The sequence below is a fragment of the Scylla paramamosain genome, chromosome 12 (assembly GCF_035594125.1).
Source record: "Scylla paramamosain isolate STU-SP2022 chromosome 12, ASM3559412v1, whole genome shotgun sequence".
NCBI lineage: Eukaryota > Metazoa > Arthropoda > Malacostraca > Decapoda > Portunidae > Scylla > Scylla paramamosain.
In genome coordinates, this window is record NC_087162.1 from 19,350,448 (window position 1) to 19,360,447 (window position 10,000).

A 10,000-nucleotide genomic window follows, 5' to 3' on the forward strand; every position below is an offset into this window, starting at 1 on the left:
TAGTTGTGAGGGCAAATTATGAGGGTGAGAAGAGTGTGTGGTCAGGTGCGTGGGTGACAAGTATTTCATTCTGAGATATGTTTATGGAGTGCTTGGCGAGTGTGTAAATGATGTTCACACACACACACACACACACACGCACGTAGGTAGCAGGTCAAATGAAGGACTTCGTAGTGTGTGTGTGTGTGTGTGTGTGTGTGTGTGTGTGTGTGTGTGCGCGTGTGTGTTGGCTTGGTGGGTGGGAAGAAGGGACGGAGGTAGAGTGAGGTAGAGAAAACTGCATGATTGATTAACTGACTGACTGACTGACTGACTGACTGACTGACTGAGTGGCTGACTTGTTTGTTATTCCCTGGTCGCCTGCACACTGACTCACTCAGATCGAGGACACCAAGGCATCATGCTCTACCTCCATGCACGTACACACAGCCACGCGCATGCATACTGCCACGTACACACACACACACACACACACACACACACACACACACACACACACACACACACACACACACACACACACACACACACACACACACACACACACCGCTACTCGGAAATATGTTTATATGATCATCACTCCACCTTAAAGTGACTTCTGTAGATGCAGAGGTAAAAAATCTAATGTTGAATAGAAAGACAGAAAAGGATAATATTAAACAAAAGGAATTCCACGAATATAGTTCCTCAGAATGCCAAATATGGAAATAAAATTTTAAAAATGTCATTTAAGATACAAGACTGAAAAAAAGATTAAATATTTATGAGTTGGAAATATAAACTTAGTAATTAGAAATAACAAGTAATTAGAAATAACACGAAATGGAAGGAAGAAAATGAAAAGAAGAAAATAAAACATTTACACGTGGAAGCCACACACACACACACACACACACACACACACACACACACACACACACACACACACACACACACACACACACACACACACACACACACACACACACACACACACACACACACACACACACACACACACACACACACGTATTAAAACATAACATACGAAAAAAATCCACAAAGTTGTTGGGATACCTTGATAAAACCACTTAATGCGCGATTACTATTAAAGTGTAGCTAATGAGAGAGAGAGAGAGAGAGAGAGAGAGAGAGAGAGAGAGAGAGAGAGAGAGAGAGAGAGAGAGAGAAGAGGAAAGACACGAATATACGAATGAACTTGATGTGGACCGGACAGGATATAGACAGGTGGAAATTTAAGTCTGATTAAGCATTGGACTCTAATGATTAGGAGGCAGAAAGTCGTCGATCACAGGGTGGGGCAGAAAGAGTGAGCGCAGGAAGGGGAGAGAGGAGAGGCAGGGTGAAGGAAGGGTGAGAGGCGCTAATTACCCTCTTCCTGACTCCTTATATACTGCACCCTGCCTCGTGTTCCCTGAAAAACTGGCCCCTTCGCATCACTCGCCCTATTTTTCACCGCTCCGTTCCCTTCCCCGTCCCTCCCTTTTCCCTTGTCTTCTATTCTCTTCTCAGCCCTTGATTTTCCCCTCTTCCGCCGCACGTTGCCCCTCACTAGGTATTCCCCCATTAAGCTCCCCTCTCTGATTCCCCTAGAACCTCCTCCTCTTCCTCCTCCTCCTCCTCCTCCTCCTCCTCCTCCTCCTTTCTACATTCCGTCCATCTCTCTTCCTTGCGCCCCGGTTTAGGACATTTACCACGCCTTTCCTATCTACCCACACCCCATCACACCACCTTCCACGTGCTAACTACTCTCTCTCTCTCTCTCTCTCTCTCTCTCTCTCTCTCTCTCTCTCTCTCTCTCTCTCTCAGTACTAATAATAACACTCGTGACAGGCAGTGTTATGGGGGCCGTCAAGGTAACAAGAAGGCATACCGTTCGCCTCGAGAGGGAGAGACACGTCCCTCATCCAGCAGCACAGGAATGAATGCCGCGCCGCACACCTTGCCTGCCACCTAGTCTTATTCTCTTGTCGCTTACTGCCTGCCTGCTTGCTTGCTTGCCTTCCTGCCTGCTTGCTTGCCTGCCTGCCTGCCTGCTTTATTCATTCACTTTCTCAGCCACGCTTTTACGAAGTCGATGTTTCAGTCATTTAATCCACAACTCATTTAGGAACAGACTCACTGACTGCCTGACTAACTCATTGACTCACTTTTGTCTCTCATTGACTTGACATTTCGTTAATTTAATCCACAGCTCTTTCTGAAACTCGTTTACTTAATTTTCAGTCACTCACTAATTTGATTTCCTAATAACACTTTTACTGCTAGAGTCATCCTTTGTTAACACTCAAGAAAACTTAACAATTGTGTTGTAGCACGCCAAAAGAAAAGAGATATTGAGAGGACAGGAGGTTAATTTTTATCTTTTCCAGGCTAGAGAACTAATCAAGAAACTGTTGTACGAAAGAAGTTTAGAAAATGTTGATTCTGGTAGAAATATGTCTCGCAGTGAAAGTTAATTTAATCCACAAGTCATTCAGAAAAAAAAAACACTGACTTACAGATTGACCTACTGTTACTCACTCACTCACTCACTCACTCACTCACTCACTCACATACCTCTCTTATCGCATCCATTTACACACACACACACACCTCAACCACCACCTCACTCACGAACACACTCATGACCCACCCACCCATCTTTACTTACCCATCACCTGAACACTCACCGGTCATCCTCACTCACTCCAGCAGATGCATCTCTCCCCGGCCTCCATTCCGTACTCATTGACTCTGACCTGTTTTATCTGTTTTCACTCACGGCTGCCTCACCTCCTCCTTGGCACCGCTCCACTAAATACCCAAGCCTACCCACCGCCACCTGCCAAGCCACCTACTCACGTCTCTATTCATACAGCCATCGTGACGTTCGCTGACATCCTTGGCACAGCTCAGGCCCCTAAAAATACCCACCCCTGCGAGCCCTACCCTGCCGAGAGAGAGAGAGAGAGAGAGAGAGAGAGAGAGAGAGAGAGAGAGAGAGAGAGAGAGAGAGAGAGAGAGAGAGGGAGTCAACATTATAAGCTTATTTTTATTTGTTTCTTGCGTATATTAATAGTATACTTGTTTAGAGTAGTGCAACTTTCCCTCCTTCTCTTCCTCCTCTCCTCTCTTCTTTCTCTCTCTTCAGTAGCCTTCTACATCTCTAGTTTCCCTTTCCTTCCTTTCCTTCCCTTCGGCTTACCCTTTGGTTGTTTGCTGTTTGTCAGCCAGCGTTGCGTTCCGGCTCTGAGTCTGTTTGTGTTTGCTCCGCCGTCAACCAAATCTAGATCCTATTTTCTGGTTCAATTTTTTGTTTGTTTGTCGTTTGATGTTCGATAGAGAGAGAGAAAGAGGAGGATAGTGCTTGGTCTCTCTCTCTCTCTCTCTCTCTCTCTCTCTCTCTCTCTCTCTCTCTCTCTCTCTCTCTCTCTCTCTCTCTCTCTCTCTCTCTCTCTCTCTCTCTCTCTCTCTCTCTCTCTCTCAGTGCTCTTCTCGTCTTGTCCCCTCAGCAGTTCAGGGACAGAATTCTCAAGCACTTTGGCGTCTTGTCTCTGCTACTTTTAACAGGTTCTGGTTCAGGTTGCTCTGGTTTTCTAAGGTGTTTCCATTGTTATGTAGTCATTGTTATAATCATTGCTTAAGAAAGGGTGTGCGTCATCAGTGGGAAATAAGACATGTTTAATCAAGTAATCTTCTTCTTCTTCTTCTTCTTCTTCTTCTTCTTCTTCTTCTTCTTCTTCTTCTTCTTCTTCTTCTTCTTCTTCTTCTTCTTCTTCTTCTTCTTCTTCTTCTTCTTCTTCTTCTTCTTCTTCTTCTTCTTCTTCTTCTTCTTCTTCTTCTTCTTCTTCTTCTTCTTCTTCTTCTTCTTCTTCTTCTTCTTCTTCTTCTTCTTCTTCTTCTTCTTCTTCTTCTTCTTCTTCTTCTTCTTCTTCTTCTTCTTCTTCTTCTTCTTCTTCTTCTTCTTCTTCTTCTTCTTCTTCTTCTTCTTCTTCTTCTTCTTCTTCTTCTTCTTCTTCTTCTTCTTCTTCTTCTTCTTCTTCTTCTTCTTCTTCTTCTTCTTCTTCTTCTTCTTCTTCTTCTTCTTCTTCTTCTTCTTCTTCTTCTTCTTCTTCTTCTTCTTCTTCTTCTTCTTCTTCTTCTTCTTCTTCTTCTTCTTCTTCTTCTTCTTCTTCTTCTTCTTCTTCTTCTTCTTCTTCTTCTTCTTCTTCTTCTTCTTCTTCTTCTTCTTCTTCTTCTTCTTCTTCTTCTTCTTCTTCTTCTTCTTCTTCTTCTTCTTCTTCTTCTTCTTCTTCTTCTTCTTCTTCTTTCCACAACAATTCCTCCATTCCACTTTCCAATTTCCCTCCTCCTCCTCCTTCTCCTCCTCCTTCACGTGTCCATCGTAAATCCAGGTTACGTTACTGTCATCTGTATGTTGCTTTTACCTCTATTTATAATGCCAATGTTACAAAGACTATGCATCATCAGCCCGAAAATAACCCATGAGAAACCAGGTAATCATATCCTTGGTCTTTGAAAATAGGCCTTTTGAGCACACGAGGCATTTTAAATATTCACACTCACTTGTAGTGATTAAAAGTATAGAATTTTTTTTAAAGAATAGGTGATTGTGGTGTGTGTGTGTGTGTGTGTGTGTGTGTGTGTGTGTGTGTGTGTGTGTGTGTGTGTGTGTGTGTGTGTGTGTGTTTCAGGGGCAGTAATTGTAGGCTGTGGGTTGTGTGGTGTTCGTTTAAGCTAATGTTGTGGAGTGTTAAGTCAATCTGTTTGTTGGCGTGTGAGTGAAGCTGCGGGCGAAGTCATGAGTAAAGCTGTGGGGTCGTGAGTCAAGCTACAGGATTGTAAATAAACTGCGGTCGTAAGTGAAGCTTGATGGGACGCCAGGCATGCAGGAGATATGAACGTGTGTGTGGAAGAATGGATTTTTGTGAGATTCTTGTGTTGTTGTATGGATCTACAATAAGTCACTTGAGGTATATCTTAATCCCATGAATATATAACTCACAATTTCCTGAGAGTAATTCATCCCCGCCTGGTACAGTAAAATCCCTCTCACCCGGCATTCGAGTATCCGGCAGCTTCAAGTATCCGGCACATTTTTCCCCGAGCCTGAAAATCAATAAAAAATCAATGTGTACTCATAAAATCGATTAAAATTCCCGTGCGAGGCATAATTTGTCCCCTCGCCACCAGAGCGCACTGTTTCGCGCCAACCGCGGCCCACTGCACTGTGTTTACTCAGTGACTCAGTCCCGCGTGTGCACTGTTTATCGCCTGACGCCTTCATCATGCCTAAAGTTGTAGAAAAGAGGAAGCGTGTTGTGCTTACACTTAAGCAGCTGATCAGATCAGCTGCTGATTAAGATCAGCTGATCTTTGTTATGGTAAGATGCGTGAGTGTAGGGTGGTGATTGTGGACATAATTTCACTTCTATTCAAGTATCCGGCATGTCGGCGGTCCCGTTGATGCCGGATAAGAGGGATTTTACTGTAAATGTGGTTACGACAGGCGAAGCTCGGGAACTTTGTCATAAGGGAAATATTTTGGGTGGAAATTTTACATGGCAGCGTGTGTGCACCATTACCTCATCCATTCTTTGTCTGCGATGGCTTCTACTAGTAAGTAAAATGTGGTGGTGCAAGTTTAGTGTATTATTCAGCAAGACACTTAACACTGGCGGCAGAGGGAGTGATCGAGTACTGCAAAATTTTCGGCGTTAGTGGTCTTCTTTATGTTCAGTATCATGAAGTGTTACTCAAATGACGTAGAGAGTGTCATTAACAGCTAAGGGATTAAAGATTAACAGTGACCGGTAATCAGACACCTTTAGAGCGTTCCACTATGTTAATGTTTAAGCAATGAAGGCTCGGAGTGGAGGCAGACAGTGAGATGGAAGGTGAGGGACAGGTGGTGCTCGTAGGTGGAGGCAGAGAGGTCAGAGGTGAGGCGCGGGTCGAGTGTTACGGCACAGTACCTTTACGCTTCTAATGTAACTGTAAGGAGGGAGAGGGGACGACAGACACTGCTTCCCGCCCTTGAACTAACTGTAGGGGTACGACTGACCTTGGCCGGGGAAAACAGGAGGCTCGGGTTCACGTTCTACTTCAGGCTGAGATGACCGTGAGGACGAACTGACCACGGGTACACGTACTTACACTCTTACACCTTGGGTACGAGTTGACCTTGGCACCCTCCGCCCATCCATCGCCGCCCACGCTGTGTATCGACAGGCTGGTAAAAAGTTGCACCTGAGAGACTGAGGCAGGAGAGAGTGTATGGGAGAGAGGCGAAGAAGAGAGAGCGTCTGTATGTGTGTGTGTGTGTGTATGGGAGCTGTAAGTGTACGTATGTTGATTGATGTTTGATACGTGGGAAAATTGTTAGGGTGCCAAACTTTCAGTCATTCAGTCAATCAGCTGACATATACGGCTCATATTTACACACACACGCACACACACGGAGTACCCGCTTCGTAACACCGCCATGCTAGCCAGTAGAGGGAGGGGGAGATGCAAGCCACCCCAGCAGTCCCTCAAAATAAAAGCAGCGGCAGCAGCAGCAGCAGCGAGTGTTCGTCCTGCAAGTGGCGGAGATAACACAGGAGTCATTCAACTCGATCGCCGTCTTCTGCGTCCTCTCAGCTGACTCACACCTTCAGCTGCCAAATTGTAGTCCCTCCCTGGTCCCTTCGTTCTCGCTCTTTCTACCCCTCCTCCTCCTCCTCCACTCACGTTCCTTGCTCATGCTCCTTGCTCGTGCTCAGAAACGGGAGGATGAAAGGCCCTAGGGAGAGGACTGCAAGTATGGGCGGGACTTGGAAGGGGAAGAGAAAGGATAGGTGATGGGGGGGCTTAGGTATTTAGGGGGTCAGGATGGGAGAAGGGAAAAGGGGGAGTGGTAGAGAGGGAGAGGAGGGTAGAGGGTGAGAGGGAAATGGTACAAAGTTTAGAGGGGAAGAGAGAGGGATAGTGAGGAGTAAAGGCATAGGAGAAATTAGAATAAAGAGAAGGATATTGCAGGAAGAAAAAAATATAGTGAGAAGCAAAGGGAGAATAAAGGAAAGGAAAGAGAGGAAGGATAGAAAAAGAAGATAAAGGGTAATGAAAGAAAAAAAAAGAAAATGGCGGAATAGGACACAAAAAAAAAACAATACATTGCAGAGGAAAAATGATAGATAGGAAAAATAGAAAGGATAGAGAAAAATTGTTGGGGGACATGAAGAAAAGCAAAAAAAAAAAAAGAAAATAGGGGAAGGGGACAGTTAATAGCCTTATTGATAAAAAAAGGACAATACCAAAGTGATAAAAAATAAAAGGAAAAACTGAATAATATAATGAACGAAAGGCAAGGAAGGGATTATATTGGAGAGAAAGGAAGGGACATGAGGGAAGGGGGTGAAGGGTAAAGAAGGGATAGTACAGAAGGAAGGGAAGGGAGGGACAGTGAGACATAAGGGAAGGGTGGAGAGAGAGAGAGAGAGAGAGAGAGAGAGAGAGAGAGAGAGAGAGAGAGAGAGAGAGAGAGAGAGAGAGAGTAAAGAAGGGATGGTCTCAAAGGTCAGCGGCTTAATCTCTCTCTCTCTCTCTCTCTCTCTCTCTCTCTCTCTCTCTCTCTCTCTCTCTCTCTCTCTCTCTCTCTCTCTCTCTCTCTCTCTCTCTCTCTCTCTCTCTCTCATCACCATAATTCCGTAGTTGACTCCCGTGGTATGTCATTTTGTAGATTAATGTCTTCGTCCCTCATTTACCTTCTGCTTTATTTCTCCTTTTTTTATCTTTTCATATATTCCTTCACTATTCGTTCATTTTCTGTTTACGTGGGTGTTACTCATTCTCCACGTATGCTATTGATTTTTTTATGTATAGTATTGATCAGCTTCTTTGGTTACACTATTGGTGGTTGTCCCTATGTATACTGTGACCTTTGTAGCTAAAAATTGTAGGTGACACGAAGGAAAGGAGGAAAAAAGGGGATGAAGGGAAGTGCGAATTGATTTATTGATAAGGAAAGGACAATGCCAGCTTAGTATATTCTGACTCGTTGGACGCCCCTATGCTTCACTACTAAGGGGAAGTGATTCGTAAAATGTGTCAAAGTGTTATTATTGCTGCAGTGTTAGAAAAAAAAGAACAACAGCAGCTATTTTACATTTCTTAATCTAGAAAAAAGTAAATGAAAAAAACAAGAATCAGAAAAAAAAAAAAAATAGAACAATAAATTAAGTTGTTTTAAAATCTCGGGACATGGAACAGAAATGCAGCAAAATGATAAGTAAAATGACAATAGGAGTGTAAACAAATACGGCTAACAGAGAAACAAATACAGTAACAACAACAACAACGAATGAAATCAGACCGAACCAAACAGAAGAGTACATAAGCCGATTAAGTTTTAGAGGAAAGAGATAGAATGTAACCTTGACTCACCGCTATTAATATCTGCCGTACTAATCTGTTTGTTTTGTGAGGAACGTAACCACACTCACGTAATAATAGCTGCTGACTCACCTCTCCCTAAAATCAGGAGCGTTTTATCCTTACCGTCACCGCACTTTTGTCATAATTATTCTCTCATTATATATTGCCATCTTCTTATGTACAGGTATGTGTGCGCATCTTTATATAGGTGTGTGTGTATGTACGTGTGTGTGTGTGTGTGTGTGTGTGTGTGTGTGTGTGTGTGTGTGTGTGTGTGTGTGTGTGTGTGTGTGTGATTTTTTTCTATAGTCTCTTACGTAATTTCCTCAATGTTCGTATGCATTCTTTTATTTACTTTCCTCTCAGAGCCGGATGCGAGCTAAGCGGCAAAGCTGCAACCACTCACGCAATGAATGCCTCTCACCTCTACCTGTTCGTTACCTGCCTTTTCACCGGTATTTTTCCTTCCCCTCTCGTTACGTTTAGGAGTGTAATGTACATAGTTGTAGATTCACTTAACAGGACACGAGGACGCGCTTGTGTGTGTGTGTGTGTGTGTGTGTGTGTGTGTGTGTGTGTGTGTGTGTGTGTGTGTGTGTGTGTGTGTGTGTGTGTGTCATTCAGAGTTGAGGCAGGAAATGCAGAGTGCAAGGGAAGCGACGAGTCAAGTGTGTGGAGGAAGAGGGAGAGTGAAAGAAAATGGCCCAAGGGAGGTGGCAGGAAGCAAATGGAATGAGGTAAGTGTTGGGAGGAGGAGGAGGAGGTGAAGGAAGAGGAGGAGGAGGAAGAAGTAACTAAAAACCCTCTGCAATAAAACGAGAGTACTTGCTTGATTAGACAACCCATTCTATTATTAATTCTTAACGTTGTGTCCTCACCCACTCACTTCTACCACACACCTCTGATTGGAAGAACGAGAGCAGATGCGGATATTTTTACTGAAGAAGAGGTGGAGGAAGAAGAAAAGGATTACAACGAAGAATAGAAGAGATTGCGAAGTAGGAGGAGGAGGAGGGATGGAAATGTACTCGTAATAAGACTGTAAGAGAGGAGTGGAAGGAGAGAGGAGGAGGGAGAGTCTGTGAGGCTGAAGATGAGTGTTAAGGGAGGATGTGAGTGGCTGGTAAGGGAGAGGTGGAGGGGCATCAGCTGTTTCTGTCTTCCATCACATCATTACGCAAGGCGGTGGCACAATTATAACCCTTGGCATCCCCACACACGCCCCTCGCGCCCCGGGAGGAGGCGCCTTGTGAGGGCACGGCAGGGGAGGGGGAGGAGGAGGAGGAGGAGGAAATGAAGCATAGAGAGAAGCTAAGAAAAGAATGAAGGGTTAGAGAAAAAAAGAAGAAGAGGTGAGGGTACAAATATAAAAGAGAAAGAACGAAGGCTAAATGGCTGAAGGAAATAAAGGAGGATGAGGATAATGCAAGGAGGAAAATTGAGGGAAATGGAATTGAAGGAAGGAGGAAAGGAAATGGAAGGAAGCGAGTATGAATATATGAATGAATGACAAGGGAAAGAAGGGATGAAGGGAAGAAAGCTTAAAGGGAAGGAAATGGAAAGTAAGAGATAGGAAAAGTGAGAACACGGTGAATAAAAGAGA

At 44.1% G+C, this 10,000-nt stretch overlaps 2 long non-coding RNA genes across 3 annotated transcripts in view; one reads left to right on the plus strand and one right to left on the minus strand.

Annotated features, from left to right (window-relative positions):
* LOC135105825 (uncharacterized) overlaps positions 1 to 2,844 on the minus strand; it is a 21,425-nt gene extending 18,581 nt beyond the window's left edge. Inside the window, exon 1 of the long non-coding RNA XR_010271021.1 lies at positions 2,673 to 2,844. This is a non-coding gene — a long non-coding RNA (uncharacterized LOC135105825). The remainder of the gene's footprint in view (positions 1 to 2,672) is intronic.
* LOC135105824 (uncharacterized) overlaps positions 1 to 10,000 on the plus strand; it is a 189,590-nt gene that overhangs the window by 19,066 nt on the left and 160,524 nt on the right. The gene's annotated exons all lie outside the window — the stretch shown is intronic.